General features: G+C 39.3%; 1 protein-coding gene and 1 non-coding gene across 2 annotated transcripts in view; both read right to left on the bottom strand.

Moving 5' to 3' along the window:
• LOC131922040 (ras-related protein Rab-3C-like) overlaps positions 1-23,674 on the bottom strand; it is a 122,972-nt gene that overhangs the window by 1,251 nt on the left and 98,047 nt on the right. The window lies entirely within an intron of this gene.
• LOC131922069 (U12 minor spliceosomal RNA) lies at positions 20,888-21,038 on the bottom strand. Its single transcript, XR_009382186.1, has one exon. It is a non-coding gene; the product is annotated as a U12 minor spliceosomal RNA (small nuclear RNA).

Genomic DNA, 23,674 nt, shown 5'->3' with positions numbered 1-23,674 from the left:
CTTCTAACTGCCTTAAAGTAGGTCATCAAATTCATGAGTAAGAAGTCAAAAGGTACAATGTCACCATCTCTTCTGGAAATTACCCACACGCTTTTCCTCCTTGGGAGCACAGGCTCGTGATCACAAGTCATACATACCTGCCATTCCTCTGCAGTTGTGTACATGACCAGAGAAGGATGTCTGGCTTCTGTGGACTCAACTGCTTGTCATATAGCCACTATTTTAAAGCAATCTTGGCTTTTTGCTTTGTTACTATTTTCTTCTTTGGTTTTTCTCCCAATTTTCCTTCCATTTAAGTTAGGCTGACAGTAAAGATTTCATCAATTTATGAAGCAGAAACACAATAAGAAAATAAAGAATTTTTATTTAGTTATATGGATGATGCTGAGTGGCCCAAGGCAGTGGCAGGAGACAAGGGAGGAGGAGTCTCATTGTAATAAATACTAGAGGGACATTAATTATATAATTGACAACTCTTTCCTTGCATATAATTTTCTGTATTTCAAGAAGGAACATGATGTCAATATATTGACAACAATATGCATTCTGTTAATCTATTTATGGTTTCTCTTTGTTCCTGTGGCTCTGTAGCTGGCACAGTTGTATGGGTTTTTCTCCCTTCTGTATTCAGTCTGAGGTTATCACTATGTTCATTGTGGCAAAGAACCTATGTTTCCTGAAGAGGTTAACATTTCCTGTGCATGGTTTCTTCTTTACTAAAACATGGTATATTCATGCTGACAGAGAAAATGGCCTTTACCTCTCTACCTGTTGCTAAGCATTTATCTAGAACCTAATATATGGAAGGTACCTGGGCTAAGAAAAGCCAAATTCAAGCTGAGAGATGGCTCAGGGGATACAAGATGAGGATCTCATACTGCTCTTACCAAAGACCCAAGTTCATTTCCAAGCACTCATGTTGAGTGGCTCACAAACACTTGTAACACTAGCTCAGGTGGATCTGGTCTCCACAGGCATCTGCACTCACGTGCACATATCTATACACATACATGCTGTAGGGCAGTCTTTCTGTATGCTGTGAATATGTGTTGCTCCCATTGGTTAATAAATAAAGCTGTTTTGGCACAGTAAGGCAGGATAAGAGCCAGGTGGGAAATCCAAGCAGAGAGACAGGGAGAAAAGGGCGGAGTCAGGCAGAAGCCATCCGGCCGCCCAAGGAACAAGGTGCCAGCAAATTGGTAACACCACAGCCATGTGGTAATTTAAGATGTGATAGCTAGCTGGCAATAAGCCTGAGCCATAGACCAAACAGTAATTAATATTAAGCCTCTGAGTGATTATTTTATAAGCTGCTTCGGGACTGGGTGGGACACAGAAAAGCTTCCGGTGACACACACACAACACACACACACACACACACACACACACACACACACATACACACACCCTTAAAAATAAAATAATTCTTAAAAGAAAGGTTAAATTTTAAAGAAGTCATCTTAGGCTACAATATGAAGCTTTCCCCTCTACTGTTTAAATCTAGATCACAATCCCTATAAGTTAATAAGTGATAATTTCTTCTCTCCCCCTCCCCACTTTTATCCCCTACCCCTTCTCTCTCCTAAAATTTGAGACAGAACCACACACACTAAGTTGCCCAGGCTTGCCTTGAACTCACCCTGTGAACCACGTTCTCCTTGGACTTGTGATCTTCTTCCCTTAGCCGCCAAGTAGCTGGTGCTACAGGCATGTGCCACTAAGCCTGGCATTACCATATAACTTTCAGTAATTGCATAGATAGCTGTTAATTATTTAGCTGGGCATGGTTGCACACTTCTTTACTCCTAACTATTAGGGAGAATGAGTGCAAGAGGATTACCTGAGGCCAGGAGTGATAGAGAACACAGTGAGTCCCTGACTCAAGATGGTGATGATGTCAAAAATGATTTTATTACACAGTCAAGTCTTAATGTGGGAGAAACAGAGGATATTGTATATTTTTAATAACAGAGAGATGAGGTTAAGACAAACTTGTAAGCAATGGAACTTAGGACTTTTGTGATATAAATCTCCCTAACATGTCTTGTATGTATCACTCTTCCTTCAAAGGAGAGAATCTCTCACTTCTGCATAAGACCTTTTCTCACCTCCAAGACCCTAGCAGATGAACAGCAAGTCCTGACACACTGCTGTAGCATTTATTTTTCCATTCCTTGCCATTTAAAGCTGGAACACTTGCATTTTTTAATGATGATGATGTGTGCATTTGTGGCAATGCACACCGAGGCCAGAGGGCAACTCTATGGCGCTAGTCCTCTCTTTTACTTTTATGTAGATTCAGGAGATCAGATTTAGGCTGACAGGCTACTACAGCAAGCACTTTGACCAAGTAAGCCATCTCACTGGACCAAAGCTGGAGTATAGGTAGAGGTGGGGAAAGCTGTAGGTCCTACTTGTGAGCTAAGCAGTCTCTATCGTCTAAGGCACAGCCATCCTGGACCCAGGACAGGCATTTCATCCCCATCACAACACACCACAGATTGCTGCTCTCGTCTCTGGGCACTTCTCCCCTGCTTCCTGCCTATGTGCAGGTTACTGAGTGGTTTCCTGTCCCTCTTTTCTTCTGGAGGCTGCTGCTCAGTTCCAGCTGGTTTCAGTTGTCCATCCTGCTGCTATCCAGATATCCACCAAGGCCTTTTTTCTCACCTTGCAAGGTGGCTAGGGATGGGTAGGTAGATGACAGTAACAGATTTCCACTGGATCTGAACATTCTGAGGGAAGCTGGGACCTTCTGTAAAACTATATTCTGGCTGCTTATGCATTACTCTATAAATGGGTAGGAACTTACTGGATATTTCTTAAAACCTTTAAAGAAGTGGCTGTTTAGGAGATATTATTTATGAATTAAGAAATAGCATATGCCTCATTCTCTCTTTTCTCTCTCTTAATTTCTTAAAAATTGAGTTAAATCTGTAGTTTAGTTCAAGATGCCTCTATACGGAAAATAATTGCATGGCCAATACCCATTAGCTTCTTTCGCATATTTCAAAATAAATGCGGCCTCCAGACAGGACACCCACCTTAGCAGATAATTATTTTCATTCGGCAAAAGCAGCTTAAGCTTCAAATAACTAATTGATTCAATGAATATTTATGAGTATTTGAGGGAGTTTGAGTAGGCTCAAAACATCCTATTATCCACATTTTCAATAGCAATGTATTTTTTTTGTAACAATTAAAAATATTTTTTTCATTCTTTAAGGACCTGGCTAAGACCAACCCTGCCTGGCATCCTGAAATTATGGCTCACATTTCAGCAGTCATAAAACGTTTAGTTTAAATCTCCCTAGGTAGTTAAATTATCAATAACCCTGTTTTCAGATTGGGAGTGAATTTCCATAATTTAATCTTTTGGCAACCATCTAAATGATTACATTATTCAAATAATGCAATATTTTTAAAAATGAATAAATCTACATTTTAAGCTGTGGATGAAAAATAATAAAATTGAGAAAAATGGTTGTAGAAATTTAAGAGCTTTGTATGTTCTCCCAAAGCTGTAATTTCTTTCTTGTTTGGCATTTAACCCAACAGCTGGATACAGTCCATCATTAATCACGTTAACAATTTGTAGCCAAGCAATAGGAAGACTATTGAGAATCTCCATTACCTGGAATCACTGGTAAGAAGATATAAAATAAAAGAAATAAGAATTTGGCATGGTTATACACAAACACCCAATGCATTTACAGATACTTTTTTTCCTCCTTCAGTTAATTCAGTGAGCTCTCTGCAATGTGATACTAGATCTAGTCTAGGCTAACCCAAATTAAGAATACTCCTTTGAGACACAGTCCTGTTAGTTTTCATAGCTGGCTGTATTCCCAAGTCCCTTGTGCATAATTAAGGGTCAATACCATGCTCTTTCCAAGCACTGAATTACAGCTTTCTTATTACATTTTAACAATAATATTTTGAGAACTGAGACGTACATTTCTCCCAGTAGGGGACATTGCTTAGTCAACGTTTTTCCTATCAAATATTTACACACTTCAGGAAATTGAAAGTTACTGAGTAGACCCAAGAAGTGATTTCTAGCATGCAGTTACCCAGAATTTAGCTTTTAAAAACATGCTATAGTTTGAATTAAAGAAGAGAAATTGAATCTCTGCAAATTTTTTATTACCAGCTTAAAATAATTCTAGAGTTCTAAGTATATTTAACTGCTTCATGATTAAAAAGACATGATTCTTAAAGCTTCTTTCCAATTCTACTCTCATGCCTGACTGCTATTAAAACTGGTCATTTTGTTTCATGTAGAGCTGAAAGGGCAATGCCGTAGAAGCTTCAAAAGAAGGAAAATCAACAATTATCCTCCGACATAGAGTTCAGTCATTAGCCTATGGCTTTATTTAAAATTACTGACAGGGTAGTTTTAATTTTGAAAGACATCACTCACTAAATACAAGGTCGAGTAAGTGAAAATAAGGCCCATAGCATGGACTGTGAAGAACACATATAGTTACTACTAACATAAACAGTGATTTCGATGCACTTTCAAAATGGCCTACACCATTCCAAAAGAACTTAGAAAAATTCCATATGCCCTTTGTCTTTTTTTTAATTAAGAAATTTTTTATATTCATTTTACATACCAATCAAAGATCCCCCTCTTCCCTCCTCCTACCCTATATTGCACAATGTGCAAAGCTAAGGAGTCAGTCCCCCTCACATGTCTCTCTTCCACATACCACAGTCAGCTTCCATCTAAACTGCTTGCCTTCATCCAGCCTACATTCTGTTTCCTGACCCCTTCTCAGCCCCCCTGACCTAGACCCATGATCCCTGTGAGCTTCTTTGCTAACTGTAACTTTGCTTGATATTACTTCAAACCATTTGAAAGGCAAGTGCCTACTGTGTGTCTTCAAGCATGGTCTGTTGCTAGAGATATGGCGGACATGCCTCAATTTTACCTTGCAAATTCCTGCCTTAACTATGATTCCATTTTGTTTTTGATTTGGTGATGTATGGTTCTTGTTGCAACCCCATGAACAGTAATAGCCAGTGTCTATAAATGACGACACACATTTTAAGCATTTAAATAAATGTAGCACCATTTTGAAATCTTAACTAATTTAAATTTTCAACATGAATACATAAGTTATGATAAGCTACATAAGGTAAAAAGTGGAAGGCTTATACTTTGATTAAAAGGCCATATGGATAGAATAATTTCCATATATATTAAAAGACAGAGTGAAATCTTCCACTCAGCCTCTTTTAGGGAGACAGGCACACAGTTTTTCTTCTTTTTAAACCCTTTTCAGCTTAAGAATTTCTTCCAATGCTTTCTAATAAATATTTATTAAATTTTAAAATAACTTTTACAAATAGTTACTGAATGAAACTCTTCCCTAGTACATTCTTAAAGCTCCTGACGTGCAGAGAAATGGCCTGGGAATAACTCAGTTCTACACATATGGCAGGCAACTATTTCTCAAATCTTAGAGTTATAAAGAACAATGAGATGGTTGCCCTTCAAGCTCTTACTAAAGCAAGAAATAGAAGTATCAGCTATATGGCTTGCTATTTTTCATAACCATCTCAATTTCTTCTCTTTCATGTTACTTATATGTAAAACTTATGACTCTGAGATCTGGTTCTTGCTGGGGAGAGCATTGTATTAGATCAAGGAGAGAGAAAAGGGAGACAAGCACCGTGGAACTTGCTCTGTGATAAATACTAGTTGTCAAAATTGTGTGACAAGATTCACACATTACTATCTTATAACGCTGTCTGAAATAAATTAACAGACAAATAAGTGCTGGTTAATAAACATGAATTCATTAAGGATGAAATAGTATGAGCTTTCACATGCAAACTCAAATCCTAGATGTATTAAAGAATTGTGTGTTTTAAAACCTCTAATTTTAAAGAGTGTGAATACAAATACAGTTATTGAGGCAAAAGAATAAATTGTCGGTGACAAAGTTAACTAAAAATTTTGTTTAGAAAAATGGCACAAGTAAAACATTGGGAGGTTATTTCTGATGAACAGACAAGTTTTCATACCACAGTAAGTCACATCCAAACGGTTAGTAGGTGAAACAGTGAGTCATACCTTCGACAAACCTCGTGTCCACCCTGTGAGACCCCACACAATATCTCTTCTAGGAGGCTTTGCTCTTCTGCTTGGTGTAAAGAAAGCAATATCTGCTGATTTTTCCAAGTGACTTATTTATACTGCTGTATTTTCACTAAATCCCGTTGTCATTTGGCCTTATATGCCTGTTTTTTTTTTTGTTTTTTTTTTTTGTAAATTCATCAACTAATGCTTCTTTCTGTCCCCAAGGTCTCAGAATGTGTGTTCTACATAATAGGCATTAGATCAAGGTTTGCTAACGGAAAAGAAAAGCCTCACAGAACTGTTCACTCTAAAATTATTTAAGATTTATGATTCCTCAAATAGAGAACGTTTCCAATCTCTTGGGGGAGGGGGAGGAAGATGGGAAATGACAAATGCTAACAGTATATCCTGCACTTTGGCTTTTAGAGAGGGTGAGGCAGAAGGGGAAATGAACGCGTGTGGAATGGAAGTAAGCTAATATTGGGAATAAGAGTATTTTTGGAGCAGAAAATCATGGTTGAAATGTCCTCCCTGTGCACCTAGTGTCCAGAATGAGTGCTTCTGAGTAGCTGGCTGAGGACACTGCCTAGCCAATTCTAGAAACCCAAGTCCCTGCTATCTCTGGTCCTAGAGTTTTTACTGTATTGACTCCAAGATTTTGTACCAATTCCATTAAAAGGGGAGAAAAAGGATGCAAGTTATGTCTTATACCACTTTGCCTTGTGTTCTGTGGAGGAGAGCTCATCACATGGCCCCTATAGGAGTGAGACAAGAGGAAATACAGTCCCTGACTACAGCTACTTCTAAGAAACTGTTCCAGAAGGAGGAGCTTAGCTTTGATGGACAGTTAGAAGATGATTCCTAAATAATTTCTGATGACCCTTTAATGGATACCTGTGACATACTATTTCCTGGTATGAAATATAAGTAGCAGAAGACAGGCACACTGATAACATGATCACTAGAAAACAAAAGGCTGGGCTACAAACAAGCCAACAAGACTTGGAGACACGCTTCATTCTGAATTTAGAGACCAAGTTGTTTTACTTGCTTCCTGACTCAGTAACAGTTGACTTCGCAACACTGATTCCCAAACACTAATAATTACTGCACATGTAATATGCATTCATGTAGTCACATGTATTCACACTGTGAATTGGGCACTATGCTTGACCGTGGTGACACTCAGCAGTGAGGCGGGGTTTGTATGACCTCTTAGAAATACTCAGCCTAGTGGAGAGGAAAGCTCAAAAGCACAATGACAAAATATCCATAGATTCTATGCTTGGAAGGATTAGCTATCTTTGTGTTTTCACATCACTCTCCCTGTGTTAATAGATCCTTTCCAATTGAAATCTTTCCTACAATGTGGGATAGAACTCCTTCATTGCTACTGTGTTACCAATAAGCATGGAGACTGGTGGAGGAAAGTCAGCAGTGAAGTTCTCTAATCCCTTATATGCTTTATTCTGTTCCGTTCTGTTGTTCAGAGTGCAGTTAACATCATGGCCCCAGGTACTGATAGTTTAGGTAGTCTACCTCCTCCCTTACCTAAGAAGATTCTAAATGTACTCTGTAAATGTCTGAAAGAAACATGGTTTATAATACAAGGAATACCATTCTAAATAGGCAATACCAAATTCCCTTTGGAGCTATTTAGACCTTATAGCTTCTACTTAAAGGTCTCCACCAAACTATTCACTGTTATCTAAAAATAAAGATCACATTTATCAAATTTATCAAGTGCTTTTAATCTCAACATTTGGGATGATTAGTAAATGGCTCATGAAATCAGAACTAGCCTACCTGCATGGAAAGACCAAATCTCCAAGAGCCCCAAATAAAATTTAAAAACTTTGCTAAATATTAACGAAGTGAATGAGTCAGTGCTGAGCATTGTTATGTTTATAAAGTTTACTTTGTTATCCTAAGCTAATACTTTTTAGAATTGTACTAGGGACAAGAAAGATATCTAAATGAAGATAACACACACACACACACACACACACACACACACACACACACATTTGTTACATATACATATGAACAACAGAGAGAAAGGAGAAGGGGAGGAGGGGAAGAGAATGGGTGAGGGTAGGGGAAGGCAGAAGAAAGAAAGAGTTGGAGCCATTGTGCATAAAACAATGAACCCTCATTATATAATTTTCCTTGTGATACTTTCCTATTGCAGTCTTCAGAAATTCATATGCTTTGTCTGGAAATAATAAATGTTTTGACTAATGATAGAAAATTTGTAGCAAGAATTGAATGAGAAGCTCATAGAGAAACCTGAGCTAGTGAGTACTTTTGAAAAAATTCACTATATTCAGGTTATGTATAGATCTCTAAAAACCAGCATTACCAAGTGAAGCACAGGATATCCTGTGAAAATAGGTGATATTTTCTCATATAATCATTTCCCAAAGACAGCAAAAGAAAATGTTATAAATTTACTCATTTGCCTGAAATTCCATTGAATCAGTTTGTATTTTGATTTTGTAAGGTGGGCAACCTTATTGAAACATTGGTAATATATTACACTCTGTATTTACTGCTGTCTCAAATTACACATAGAACAGATTAGTCGACACAATGGTTAAGAAGTTAATGTAGATGGTTCATCATTGATATTGGACCAATGTGAGTCCTTTCTACTCTGGGTGTTTTTAATTCCTCAGAGGAATTAGAGTACTCCAAGTTCTCATCAGAGTAATTACTAATGTAAAAAGAAAAAAATCACCATCTCCAGACTTCTTTCTCCTCTTCCCACCAATGGTGTGAGTCTCTTGAAGGGCAATTTAACAGTCAAGTGCCATGAAACAGCCAAACAGTTCTCTCATCTCCATGAATAAATCAGCAAGATTAACATCAACAGTAACTGTCAAATCATAACTCTCTCCATATTTGTGGTACTGCAGTTTTGAAATCGTTTCTGAATCTGTTGGCACATTTGAGTCCTGAAACATCTTGATGGAAACATCTTGATTTCAGTATTACACACACAGGGAAGCCTTGATTTCAGATCAAGTGTGAATCATGTCTGCAGCTACGAATGTCGCTTTGCCTCCTAGATGTCAAACATGCACTTTCTGGAGGAGTTCATTATTATGCAGGATGGTGCTAGATCCCATGGATGTGTAGTGGCTGTTAATGAGAAGTCATAAATCATGGTCCTTAATGCTTAGCTCAAGCTGCCACATGCACTTCTCCTGAAATATCTAAGTGTAGCTGTGTGCATGCATATTTTTGCAGTGACTGCCTCTGTGAGCTGCTTCCCAGATTTCTGTTAAAATATTCAGAACAGAATCCATCTTTTCTCTTTAGTGGTGTCTTTGTTTTTCCTAAAAGTCCCATGGGTTGGCAGAGATCTTGAAAATGTGAGGATGGGGTGGACTATCTGAGAACTCCATGAACTCTCTATTTCGTTGAGTTTTTCCAGGAACACTGAGGAGTTTAATAGAGACAGCCACTACCTAAAATAAAGATGAATGTTTTCTTTTATTTTCTCTAACCTCAGCTAGGAGTAAAGATACCAAATGTTTAACCCATTATACATTAGAGATTAGTTTAGGGATTTTAAAGTTCAACATTCCTATCTACTTTATCAAATCAATTACAAATGTATATACCCTGAGAATTGTTTTAACTTACTTAATCCCTGGAAAGCAGCAAAGCAATCAGTTAAAAGAATTGTTTAGATAAGGAGAAAAGATTGGGGTGTGAGCTTGGTCACAGACATTATCTCATGCATTCATTTATTCACCATCTATTGAATGTAGACTGAGTGCCTGCTAAGAATTCAATTCTTTGAGAGATGCTTGAGTATGGGGATAAATCTTATTCCTATTCAGCCAGCACAGTGGAAAAAATGAACTGAAGAAACAATGATCACATTAAACAGAACACAATAGGTGGATAAGACATGTTGGGGCCATTGTTAAGAGAATGAGAAAGAAGCAGCTGAGCCTGGTGACAGGAAAGGTGGGTGTTTACGGAATACCTGCCTCAGGCCTCGCCCTAGACAGACTTCACACCCAGTACGGAGGAGGGAGATGTGGGTGAAGTGAGCATTAGATGGTGGAGAAGAGTGTGGAGGTGAGGAGGCCTCATTTAGGTGGGACCGCAGTGTCACTCAGCTTTGGATGTCAGCTGTTGGCCTGGCTTGGCCACACTCTAAAGGGCACAGGGGTCATTATAATACATCTACTTCCTGAACAGCAGGTGGCAAGGTGGGAGGTTTGGAAAGGGGAGCATGAAAGCCTTGGCACAAGAGAGGGAGGAAGAGAAGACAGCGGTTGACAGGCCGAAAAGGGAACTAGTGACCTGCAGGCTACACGTCTCACTTCCCCTGAGAGACTCAGAAGTCCAAGAGATCAGGATGTCATCCATTTTCATCTCATTTGTGGTGATGGCCATGCAAAATCCTCCATTAAGAGACTGGACTAGGCCCTCTGCATGAGCAAGACAGTTGTGTAGCTTGATCTGCTTAAGGGGCCCCCTGGCAGTAGGATCAAGATCCATCCCTGGTGCATAAGCTGGCTCTTTGGAGCCCACTACTTATGAGGGGACACCTCACACAGCCTTGATGAAAGGGGAGGGGCTTGGACTTGCCTCTGCTGAATGTACCAGGCTCTGCTGACTCCCCATGGAAGGCCTTACCTTCTTGTAGGAGGGAATGGGGGGGTGGGTTGGTGGGGGGAAACTGGCAGGGGGGCAGGAGGAGGGAAGAGAGGGGGATCTGTGGTTGGTATGTAAAATGAATAAAAAATTTCTTAATTAAAAAAAACAAAATAATACAAGGAGCTGGAGAGATGGCTCAGGGGTTAAAAGAAAATGACTCAAACCCTCTGTGAGTTGAATGAAACCTTATTGCTGCATTCAGCAGACAATAGCCTTCATGTTCAAGTTTAACAATGATAGTACTTGGAATGCCACAGATTTGACCACCTGTCTCCTCATCCGAAGTTCAGGAACTCAGTCCTTGTCTATTCTACACAATCATCTCATCAGAAACAATGGCAAGTCCTATGGCTGGTACAGTATTTACCCCTCATTTCAAATGAGCTACTAGGCACTGCTGAGGCTAGTGGGAATCTTACCCTAGGTTGCAGTTTGGAGAGGCGGTAAATCACATGACTATGCATGTTTGCTGGTATTTATTCCAGGCATTTTCTCTATCACTTTTCTCTGTTCCTGTCCATTTTTAAGACAGTCAGTCATGTCTGGTAACTTTGCAAAGGTAACACTGTGCAAACTTTACGAGAACAACTCAGTTCTCACCATTTCATGTTTCCCATGGCAGGTACTTCATTCGGCCCCAGTGTGCAGCCCTGTTATTTTTTCATGTTGGTTATAGAAAGCAGGAACTTCCGAAGTCGGTCCTGAGTTTGAGGATGACACCTTTATATGTGAATTCTGCTGCTCCACACAGTTTGGTTTAAATTTTTGGTTTTGTCCAAATTCTATGCCAAGTGTCTTTGTGAGTCTGCCATGGACTGCCTGGAAAAGGCTGACAAATGTTTGGCATGAAGAGTTAGTTCTCATTGGAATGTATTGGTTGGAGAGACAGAGAAACTAATTATTGCACAACAATCTCGCTATACAGGACACCACCTAAGATCTGGATTGTTATCGATGCTTCAAGAGTCTAACTTTAAGAACATTTGACCAGACTTGTCTTGGCAGAAGCTTTCAATTTTTGATGTAACCCCACACTACAACCACACAGAGAGACATTTTTAAGCGTCAGGGGCTGGAGTTGAAGATACAGAGCTGGTGGCTGACATGGCAGAGGGTAGCAGCTCCCCAGGTGGCTCTTCTGTGTAGCCCAGATGAAGCAGTGCTGTCTGATGGAGGTCAAAGGGCAAACAGCCATTTGTTGCTCCATTAGATTTTTCTCTCTACTCTCTGCAGGCATCTTGTAGGTCAGGAACTCTGTTCCCATTTTTAATTGCATCAAATAGGGATGGGAAAGACTAGACACAGGCAAACCCCTACAGCATTTGGATTTGTTGTTGTTTTTTTTTTTTTCTAACTTGGAGGCAAGGGAACATCGGGGAAGTCTGAAGCCTTCACAGTTCTCCTCACTGTATCCAGTACTCTCAGCCTGTTCATTTCCCCCTTCTTCCAAAAGAGCTTTATCAAATAACTCTGTCCTCACCAGGACTTCCTTCTTTCTCCTTTTCTTATTACCCCCCCCCCTCTCTGTCATTGTTAGTTTTAAAATTGGGAGTTAAAAAAGAAAAAAATTCCCCCATGGCTTAGGGAAAAATTTCCTAAGATAAGCTGCCTTATCTAGCTACATAAATTAAGTCATATTTGGTATGTTTCAAATATGTATAATAAGGTGATAGATGTAAAATGCTGCTCTATCAGTTCAGAAAGGACTCATGTCTAGAATATAAAACAGGGATGTAGGGATTTACATAAATTACCATATTAATGCAGACATTTAAAATTCACAATTTATTAAAAATGGAATGATAAGAAAATGATTTCAGCTGTAGCAAGCATTCTGTCTTCAAGCTGCTTACATATTTGATATGCAATTAGGAAGTGCTGGATATGAGTTTAGGGGGCACACTAGTTTTTATTATACTCACTGTTGAAATATGAAATATATCAAAAAGTGTCATGGTTAATCAAGCCTTGTGGAATTCAGGGTAGAAGGTGAAAAGGGGGGTTTTTAATCAGAGCTGGAGTTACAGATAGAAGAGAGGGTCAAAATATTTATTGTGAAATTTGCAAAGAAAAAAAAAAAGGACTCTCCTGACATTTTGACATAAGCGTTTTGATGAGGGCGCATTAAAATGACCCTGTCGTATTGGCATTAGTGCTATGTTTCACTTGAGCAGCAAGGAAATCACTGATTTGAATGTCAAATTGTGGGGCCGTCACCAAAGGTGGGCGTAGGAAGGAATGTCAAGGGAAGGAGATATAGAAGTTAAGATGGAGAGGGCCAGGAGGCAGGCTTTGATTCCTGCAGCTGCGAGACACCTTTGTCAGCCTCACAGGGCTCCTCGGTGGAGCTGTTCAAGGCAGTTCCCTACAAACTGACACTTCCCAAGGGAGCTGAAAGCAATCATTCCTGGTTTTCTTCTACTTCGAGATAAACTACTTAATTTATCCTATATAAACCTATTTCTCTACTTGCCATAATTTGCCTTGTGAGTTTTTTGAATACAGTTATTATTTGTCAATAAATAAGTAGACATTGTATAACAAAGGATTTTGCCGGCAGCTGCTGACAGCTCCCATCCTGATGAGATGACCCAGAATGGGAGCTGGCCATATCAAAAAAGGCCAAATATATCATCAAATGGTTGGAATTGTTTAGTCACGCAGCGGAATCAAGTACACTTGTGAACAGGCAAGCCGGATTTGAAACGGAGTTCAAGCATGTGGTCCATGATCCAATCGCCATGCAAACATTATGAAACTCAAAAATCACTGGACCTGGAAGCTTGGATGAAGGTCCCTGCTTGTCAGCACCCTGCACATTACCACACACAATGTGTCACAATGTGTCCACCCCTGAAAACCTCAGAAACTTTGTGTTTGAAGCTTCGTGGATCTCTGCAAATACATGTCATTCTTTGGCTGGTTCCAATTTGTATCTGTTCAAAATAACAAAGCAATCACAAGTACAGTACTTTTACAAGTTCCAGTATCCATTCTAGTGGATTATTAAAGCTAAGTCTTGGGAACTCCAAATGTGCAGCTAGACAGTCTGAAGTGAGGACAGCCCAACTGTGGCTGACATCTAAAGTGAGGCCAAATGAGCGGAAAACTGAGCGTGTGCTAATTCTGAGTAAATATATATTGAAATGACTATTAAAAACTTTTAATTACTAACAGTATTTGGCTGAAAATCACCTTGGAAATCATTCAGACCTTGATATCTCTTGCCCATCTTTCCAGCTACTGTGCTATAGGGGAGAAAAAATTGTCTTAACAGTGACTGTGATGTTTGTAAATGAGAAGTAGGTTCTGGACCTCACTGGAGTTTACCTGAGAATGCTTCTGTATAAGACTGAGAATGAAGAGACTATAGCATACTTCTCTTACTTACAATCTGGTTCTTGATTTTGTCTTGAAAATTGATTGACTCCAAATGGATCGGCTTGTAAAATATGTATACTATTGACTCTATCTGAAAGTAGCAGAATCATATATCATACACCGCTTGATTTGTGGTGACCAAGTAATCCACCTACAGCTAATGTGCTATATTGCTAGTTTTTCCTTTGAATGGTTTTAATTTGTTCTGCTTTTCTGCACTGAGTTGATAAGGCATGGGGTAGCTTATACAATTGTTAATTAGGATAGTTATCTTAATTAACTGAACAGCAGATAATAGACCAAATCTACCCCCCTAAAGAAAGAAATGAGTGGGCTCCAGAATTCTTCACTTTGATTAAAAGGTTCTACATTTAGCAAACAGTCTTATGGATTTTAAGTTAGACAGAGAGGGGACCTGGGTTGAAGAAGATTGGGTCTTTTATCCATTCTATAATGCAGTGGCTGCTCATATACTGATGGTTGGGCAACTAAAAACAAAACGAGAACCAGTGAAATGTTCCAGGCAATATAAAACATATTCCCTGAGGTTAAGAAACAGATTAGAAGGAAAATGTTCATGATGGACACAAAAATTATGGGAATATTCAAGTAAATCACACGTGAACCTTGAACCATTCTTGGTAAAGTCTCAAATACTGTCTTCTAGACATAATGACCATCAATGATCTCAGAGGTTTGGTTTAAATGACAATCAAAAGCAAAGGCATCCACAAACCAAGCTGAAGATCCAGAGCTGGAAAATGGGCTTTATCACAGTTCTCTCCCCGGTAACTATATGACAGTTATAATTATTGTACTTTGAGATAAATAGGCCCCCAGAACGTACGCAACACATTTTAAAGAAATTATACTGAAATAAATAGAGACTGGGAGAAATCAGTTAGAAAACACTGGGATTTATCATAAATATTATGACACAAACCTGCACACTAGCAGCTTTCAGAAAGCATATATTTGGAATGTAAGTGAAGCAGAATAAATATCAATCACATTTTCATAATACCTTGTATTCAAGAGTTCAGGTTTTCAGTTTAATCTTTAAATGCCCTTATATTGCCTAACTAAGATATGGCTTGTGTCTGTTATTAGACTCACATCAAAATTTAACTGTTAGTCTTCATCTTCATGTCAATATTTAAGAAATATTAGCATTTGCAAGTACAGTTGAGGTTAGCTAAATATGAAAATACAGAGTCATACAGGATGGGTGTTTCTCTTGATTCTCCATTCCTTCTTCTATATTTAGGGTTAGTATATTAACTGCTAATCTGTACTGCAAGCCATTTGCTCTTTCCTGGGTCAAATATATACATAAAATCATTCTCTGCAACCAGAATATAAACTCAAGTTTACTTTTGTGGTCCAAGTAGGTATTAAGTAAATGAAACTCTTAATTGAGACATCACTAAGGTTTTAGTATTTGCCTCCTTGACAGAGCTAATTTCTATACCAGTGTCCAGTTCATTGGAAGTCAGAAGCATGAATGTTAAGTGCAATACATTAAAAAGGCGGGGGGGGGGGGGACATCTGTGGAGACAGTTCAGTTGGTAAAGAGCTGATGCGGCTTTTGATTGCAATATGGGATCCATGAGATTTGCTGGTCAGCCAGACTAGCTTACTTGGTGAACTCCAGGTTACTTGAGAGACTCTTTCTCAAAAGAAAAAACAACAACAACAAAAAAGGTAAATGACACCTCTCTACACGTGCTGTACGCACATGTACTCATCTCTCTCTCTCTCTCTCTCTCTCTCTCTCTCTCTCTCTCTCTCTCACACACACACACACACACACACACACACACACAAACCTGGAGATAAAAAATTGGCTGACCACACGGAAGTAGTAAAAGATTTTCTGCCTGGAGCTATGAGATCTGAACATTTATTTTTCATGGGCGAGGTGACATTCCTAGCTTCTTTTAGGCATTGTACTTTTAGTTTGTACAACATATTCCACGAACATGCCCCCTTCAAAACAAAATATTCACTCTAGTAATACAATCTGTAAGATAAGGCAGTCCAACTTATATTTTTCATAATATACTTGGAAGGGCAGGGTTCTCACTGTGTAAGGTGAAGGGATAGTGGAATACACAGTGTCTCCTAATGTGATTTGAACTGAGGCCACTGGTGTGTTTTCTTCAGAGTACGCTAATATTATTTCCTCTGTCATTCACCAACTGTGTGTAGAAAACACCCCATTCATGTTTCTGCATCTGCGCTATACGATGGAGACTTAAACTGGTGAAGATAAAGACTTACACTTTCTCCTTCTGTCATTCATGTATCCATTCACTTAACCAACATTTCTCAAACATCTTGCATGTTCTGGGAACTCTATAAATACAGAGAATGTAATTCTGGGTAAGAGAGATGAAGATTCTTGTCCCATGAAACTTTCATGCACCGTGGGGATACAGTTAATAAACATGGCAAGCAAGTTCATTATAAATGTTATGGAAGATGATTAATTCTATGGGAGAAATAAGAAGAGAGATGGGGTGGGTGTGCTACAGAAGGTCACAATATGAAACTGTGTGTGACGAGAGAAAGACCTTCCTGAGGAGACAGCACAGTAAGCATAAGTGAGGTGACAGGGTTCGTACTGCTATTTGGGAAAGAGACTTCTGGGTTGTGGCATAGCAGATATAAATGCTTTGAGACAGAGACATGCCTTTCTATTCTGGCAAGAGCAAAAATAAAAAGTTAGTATGGATAGACAGGCATACAGATAAGGAGAGTGCCGGTGGCAAGGTTGGAGGAAGCGTGGGTAAAGTGCATGGAGACTTGTGGCTGTGATAAAGACGTTGGCTTTAATATAGGAGAGAGGAGAGGGTATGAAGACTGGATCAGAGGGATGACCTTATTTAATTTATGTTTTGAAAGTCTCTCTGCAGTCGCTGTTCTGGAACATTCTGGAGACTGTAGTAGTAGAAGCAAGGAGTCAAGTTAGATTGTTTCATGAACCCAGACAGGAAAAGAGGATGATATAGTCAGGGGACAGCAGTGTGCCGAGTTGAATTTTTTCTTTATTGAGCCTCTAAAAATGATGGACAAATTATACCCCCAATACCTGTAAATGTAGCTTAATTTAGAAATAGTCTTTAATTTAATTTAGAAATAGAATGATCAAATTAACATGATGTCATTAGGGTGGGCCCCAATCCAATATGACTATGACCTTGGAAATAGCAGATTGATAGAGAGACAGATGGGGAGAAAGAGAGAGAGAGAGCACTCATAACTGCTGAGAGGAGAAAAACCAGAGTGATTTAACTCGGTTGTCAGTACACAGTTGTTTGGCCCTGTATGCCTGGATAGAACATCATGGAGTCAGGAACGTGGGCTAGAGGAGGGCAATTCACTCACATCTAACCAGGAGGCATAAAATGAGACAGGAAGCAGCAAAAGACAAGCTAACTCCAAGTACCAGTTCCCAGTGACCCAGTTCTTGGAGCAAGGTCTCACCTCTTCACATTTCCACAACCTCTCCAAAAAGAGCCACCCATTTGACAACCAAAAATTCACATAAACATGATGTGGGATGTCCTTCTGAACACAGTGAACATGTGTTGCTTTTATTGGTTGATGAATAAAGCTGCTTTGGCCTATAAAAAGGCAGAATATAGCTAGGTGGGAAAGCCAAACTGAATATAGGGAGAAAGAAGGGCGGAGCTGAGGAGACAGCATCCAACTGCCCAAGGAGCAAGATGCCAGCAGAATGGTAACACCACGACCATGTGGCAATGCATAGATTAATAAAAAATGGGTTAATTTAAGTTGTAAGAGCTAGTTAGTAATAAGCCTGAGCCATCGGCCAAATATTTATAATTAATATTAAGTCTCTGAGTGGCTATTTGGGAACTGGGAGGCGGGAGAGAAATTTCTGATTACAAATGGCACCCAAGAAACATATAAAAGATATATAACACATTTATTTTTCTGTTTAAACCACTCAGCTTGTGGCACTCTGTTACAGCAGTCCTAGCAAGCTAGTAGAATGGTGGGAAGTATGAAGGTTATGAAAATCCTGTTGGTTGTCATTACTTATGGCTTTGAGATGGTGGCCAGCTGCTCTGAGTCATCTGTTGCCCAACATTGTGGCTGACAGTGAGTAGGACCACATTATGTTTTCTTATTTCAGCTCTCATAGTATAAACATGAACGCTTTCCACATTATTTTGTTGCCATAATTATTACTTTTCTGTGTGATTTTTGTGTGTGTTTGTTTGTGTGACTTTACTATCTAAAGTGGTTCTCAGGCATATTGCTAAAATACTGCCTGGGGTTTCTGAATACCACAAGGCTGTGATGTGTCTTACAGAGAAAATGAGTGTGTTAGATAAGGTTCTTCCAGGCATGAGTCATAGACAGCACATTGGTCATGAGTTTAATGTCAGTACAACAACAATATATATGTTAAGTAAAATGACTTTTTGGTGGAAACACACACAAGGTAAGGTTTGTAGTCATTTGGCAAAATGCTATAATTGTGGAATTAAGGATTCCACCATGCTAGTACTGTTATGAGACAATTCAGTGATAATTTGTTATTTCAACATTCATAGTAACCTTGTATGGAATAATTAAGAGCAAAGAGAAAAGACTATTTCAAAATTCCATCTAAGATATAATAACATGCAATCTTTTGAAGGGCTGGATCTGAGAAAATGAGAAATTAAGATGAAACGCCCAGGTTTTAGCAGGTGTTAATTAACATACAAAACACAATGGAGAAAAAGGTTATTTGGATTTTGTTGCTGTTTGATCTGAAAAAAGCCGTGAATTGAGGAGGCAGCCATTTATCTTCTAAGTACAGCTTGAGTTTAAGTTGGGTTATATCCACAAGGAAAATGTTTACAGATGTGTCAGATCAACAATAAAATTGCTGCTGTTCATGGAGAAAAAATAAGCAGCTTTAGGTCCGACATGGGGCTGTGGTGAAAGTTGAAGATCAGACATCTTGCCTAAGTCCCGCCCCCGTCCCTTCTAGGCTGTGGCAGAAATGATTTAAAAGTTGAAAAGAGCATTCAAGAAGATTGAGTAGTTCTAAGAAAAATCATAGCAGCTGCTCACTGGATCTTAGTTGTTATTGTATGTTAAAATATTTTTATATTAACACATGATCACCTTAAGATTGATTGCTAGATATGTTTGGAAGGTGAAGGAAAGAGAAAACTGCAGAGGAAGAGGATGTTTGAAGGTGACATTCTGTTCTGGTTCTAGTCCATCTGCAGAGTACCCGAATGTCAGAGAAAGAATTATTTAAAACTGGTGGGAGGATGGTGTCAGACTTTTATCCCCAGTCTTGTGCTGAAAAATCAATCTGCTCTCCAGATTTCCTGCCTGAAAAAGAACCCTTTATATTTATAGTTCTTCACTGTGTCATAAAATGAGGAATGTAAATAAATAAGAGGAGGGTGGGAGTTACAAGCCAAAGACATTCTCTAAGAAGAAATACTGCAGCCTGTGGTCCATGTCACACTTTGAACAGAAACATGTAAAGTCACAGATGCGATAGATTTCTAAGTCAAATTAAAATGCACAGTGATGTATGTAGGTGCTGTGAGTCACAGCGCTAGACTTCCATAAGAATCTGGGGAGCTCATCTACAGTCTATGTTTTTGGGGACAAGACTCACCTGAGACCCAGGGTATGCTCTGGACACAAGTCTTCTGAAAAACTCTCCCAAGGGTGATGAGCGGTTTTAATGAGGACCTTATTTTCCTGTAACTATTTAATCTACTGGAGACCTCTTTATTTAACACATCACTTTTTAATTTCTTATTTTTTATATCTTATTATTATCTTTATATCTTATTATTATTTCTTAACTAAGATTTCAGTGGAAGAATAGAAGTAGAATACTTTCTTTAAAAACTGGTCGCCTCAGTTCCCCTAATACAAGTGCCACTATATTGTTGCTTTTGCCTCTACAGCTTAGCAAACAGCAGGTTTGAGCAAATTTGTCTATGTTTTTGACTGTATTATACATATTTTCACCAAAAATCTCTGCTCTTGTGGTGTGACTGAACAGCCATCTCCTGATGAATTCTACTTCCCCGACGCCAATGAACCATTAGCACACAAGCCCTTCCTCCTGGTCTCTAGGGTGAATTTGAACAAATATCCTCTCCTGATTCTGAAGAACACTATTTTTTTCTGTTTTATTAACTTTGTTGTGTCCATCATCTGTGTTTAGTTTGTGATGTCATTTTTGAAACTTTATAAACACTAGGCAATTTTATATTTGCTCTCAGAGTGAAGTTTGCTTTGTGTTAATTTTATAGAACTGGGCAATCTGGCAAAATTAAAGAGAATGCCTTAATAAATCATCAATAACATTTTACCAGAAAATTTAAAGTCACAATTACAATGTTGGGAAGTAGAATGGTGTTTTTGTTGTTGTTGTTGTTGTTGTTGTTGTTGTTGTTTTAAATCATCGAGTCCAGCCAGCGGAGAAGATGGGTTTCGACCATGCATGGGATAAACACGGTTTTTGTTGTTGTTGTTGTTGTTGTTGTTTTTTTTTTTTTTTTTTTTTTTGTTTTTTTTAAATCGTGGAGTCCAGCCAGCGGAGAAGATGGGTTTCGACCATGCATGGGATAAACACGGTTAACTTGCAAGATAACCCCTGACCTGTACACAGGATGCAGTCTTGGGATAACTATGCAGACAACTTGTTATCTTTCTGGCTTTCTTTAGCAGAGAGGGGGTTGGGCAGACTACCTCACCCAGGCATCCCGCAAAGTAGGCGGGTTACCTTAGGGGGTAACCTTTACCCGCTCAAAAATTCTTCTCACATTAGCAGTGAGGACTCAGGCGTCACCCCGAATTGTTATTTTCCTTACTCATAAGTTTAAGGCATGAATGGTGTTTTTTTTTAAGAGCCAATAGTACGGGTAGATAAGTATTAGCTCTGTAAGTTGAGTTTTGGAGACTGAGGGCAGGAACAGCTGCACAGCAAAATGAATACATATAATGCAGCTGAACTGTTCACTGTAGAATAATTAAAGTGATAAACTTTGGGCATATGCATTTTGCCACAATTTACATGTTAGAAAAATATAAGAAAACATATTGCATTATACTGTATTCAGTACCGGGGAAAATCAACAAACTCACAACCTGATATATGAGGCAAAATGTACTCAGATGACAACAGTCTTGTAGATGATTTGTGTATTCTGTGTAAAGTGCAAATATAACAGCTGCAGAGATGAGGGTGAGGGTAACATTGCCCACTATGAGCAGAGATGGGGTAGGAAGAGGGTAGAGATGTATTGTAAAGCTGTGGAGAAGAGCTGGCATTTGGGCTTGGCGGGGAAGGTACTTAAAATCTCAGACTGTCACCAGAGAAGATATTCTAGGTAGAGGAGCAGATGTAGCAGAAGGATCAAACTTTGGTAAACTGAGGAAAGATTTGTCTGGGGGAAGCACAGAAAACACGGAGAAGAGCTTTGGAGATGATGCCAATGGTTGACCTTGGATTTCATTGCAAACCAATGGTCCTGGTGAGAAATGGACTTCAGAGTCACTTGTGGAAATTTGGAGACAGCTATGCTCACATATCTCATGGGAGATTTGGTTTAGTGGGTCCAGAGTGGAGCCTGGGTTGATACCTGTCAAAGCTTGGTAGTGATTTACTTGTGCTTCCATAATCATTACCACAGGGCATGAGGAATTACTGAAAGTATTTTAAAAGAAGAGAGATGGAGACAAGATAGAAAGTCCTTAAATGATAGTTTGAATTAAGACAATGACAATAGAGAGAAAGGAGAGGAATGTATGTGAGAGGTATTTAGAAAATCAGAATAACTGGGTCTTGTGCTGTAATAATCAAAAGACCAAGATGTTAGACCTGAGTCATATATCCGGGTTATGGCAGATCCACTAAGATAACATATGTTGGCACAGGCATGTCTGGGCTTCAGCTATCAGGATAGACACCCAGTAACTGCTGGCTGAATGAATACTAAAAAAAATTTACGTTTCCAATAAATGACTAGCTATGTAACTGTGGGTGTAAGAAAATGAGTAAATAGTAGAGGCTTTCCAGGATGGACTTTTTTATTCTTCAGTTTTGGAGAAATCTAGCTGCCTGAAGATAAATGGAACAGGGAGCTATCGAAAAATACATGCAAATCCAAAAGAGGCATGGAAGAAAAATGCTGAAAGTTTGGAATGTTTGGGTGAGGTTCCGGAAAGAGTGGCTTCAGCTTTCCTCTAGAATACAGAGAAACGATGTTACAGAGTTACAGTAGCATCATGAGGGGGCGTGTCTGCAAGCCAGGCTGGGAAAGTTCCAACTCAGGAGGCAATGGTGAGCCGTAGCCTTGGGACAGGGGTCTTCCAGAAACTTCAAGACCACGTGCTTTGGAAGAATGTACAAGCAGCCAAGGGGTAGGATGGATCGAGAAAGAAGAATCTGAAGAGCAAGAAAATCTGAAGATTCCAATGAGTGTAGGAGCAAAATACAACAATAAGAAACTAGGTGAGGATGGCCAAAGAAGGAAGAGAAAGGCAGGAGGTGTGTCAAAGGATTCCCATGTTAAATAAAAGAATATGCATGAGCTGGCCCAGATCCAGATAGTGAAAGTCAGAGCTGGATTCATGGTCAACCCTGAATGATGCATTCTATTCCATCAAGCAGCAATTATGTCAGGAAGGTGAGCAGTCTCAGGTGAAGGTGAATGACTTCAAGGTACTAGAAGAGGATCCAGGTGGGATAAACATTTTGAGTACCTAGAAATGCAATAGCAGTTTACAAACCAAGGGCAGACGTCTAAGTTTGGGAGCCATCTGATCTAAGTGATAAATGAATCTAGGGACGTGAATTGAATGACTAAGGATGGGACACAGGAAAGTGTCACTGGTGCCTGGGAGAAGTAGGAAGAGGGGTCAGAGAGAGAAGAATAATTTGGAAAATGTGTCTTTCAGAAAACAGGGAATAGAGCCTCAGAAGGATGGGGGTGGGGCACCAGGGTTGGCTAGAGAATTTGAGGCGGAGGCAGACTGAGATACGATGGGTTTGTTGGCACACAAGGAAGGATAAGCATTAGTGTGGTGAAGTCCAACTGACTTAACACAGAGGCAGCTGTCAGTCATTCCTGTATCATCTCGATAGAAGAGTCAGCAATGTTGACTGTGCGGCTCCTGGTGTCACTGGTATTTCTTTTTAATGAGCCCAGTGTAACACGGTATGTTCCAATGGTGAAATAACTCATATTGAAAAAATCGGGCCAGAGGAAGTATGTACAAACAGCAACAGAACTTGAGTGTGAACACTTTCTACATCCTCACACAGGTCTCAGCATTTCTAGCAATATTGAAATTGCTGTTTTGCAGGCGATATATGAATTACAGCTGTGAATGGCAACTAGCCAGATATCATACAACTGATAACTGAATGGTCCTCGAGTCTGTTTTTATCAGAAACTAAATCTACATTCAGATGTGTCTGTCTCTAGACTGTCTAGCCCATTCCATTTGTGACAGACTTGC

This window comes from Peromyscus eremicus, chromosome 11, assembly GCF_949786415.1.
Source record: "Peromyscus eremicus chromosome 11, PerEre_H2_v1, whole genome shotgun sequence".
In the NCBI taxonomy this organism is placed as follows: Eukaryota; Metazoa; Chordata; class Mammalia; order Rodentia; family Cricetidae; genus Peromyscus; species Peromyscus eremicus.
Note: the sequence above shows the minus strand (reverse complement) of the source record. Positions and strands in the feature narration are given on the sequence as shown.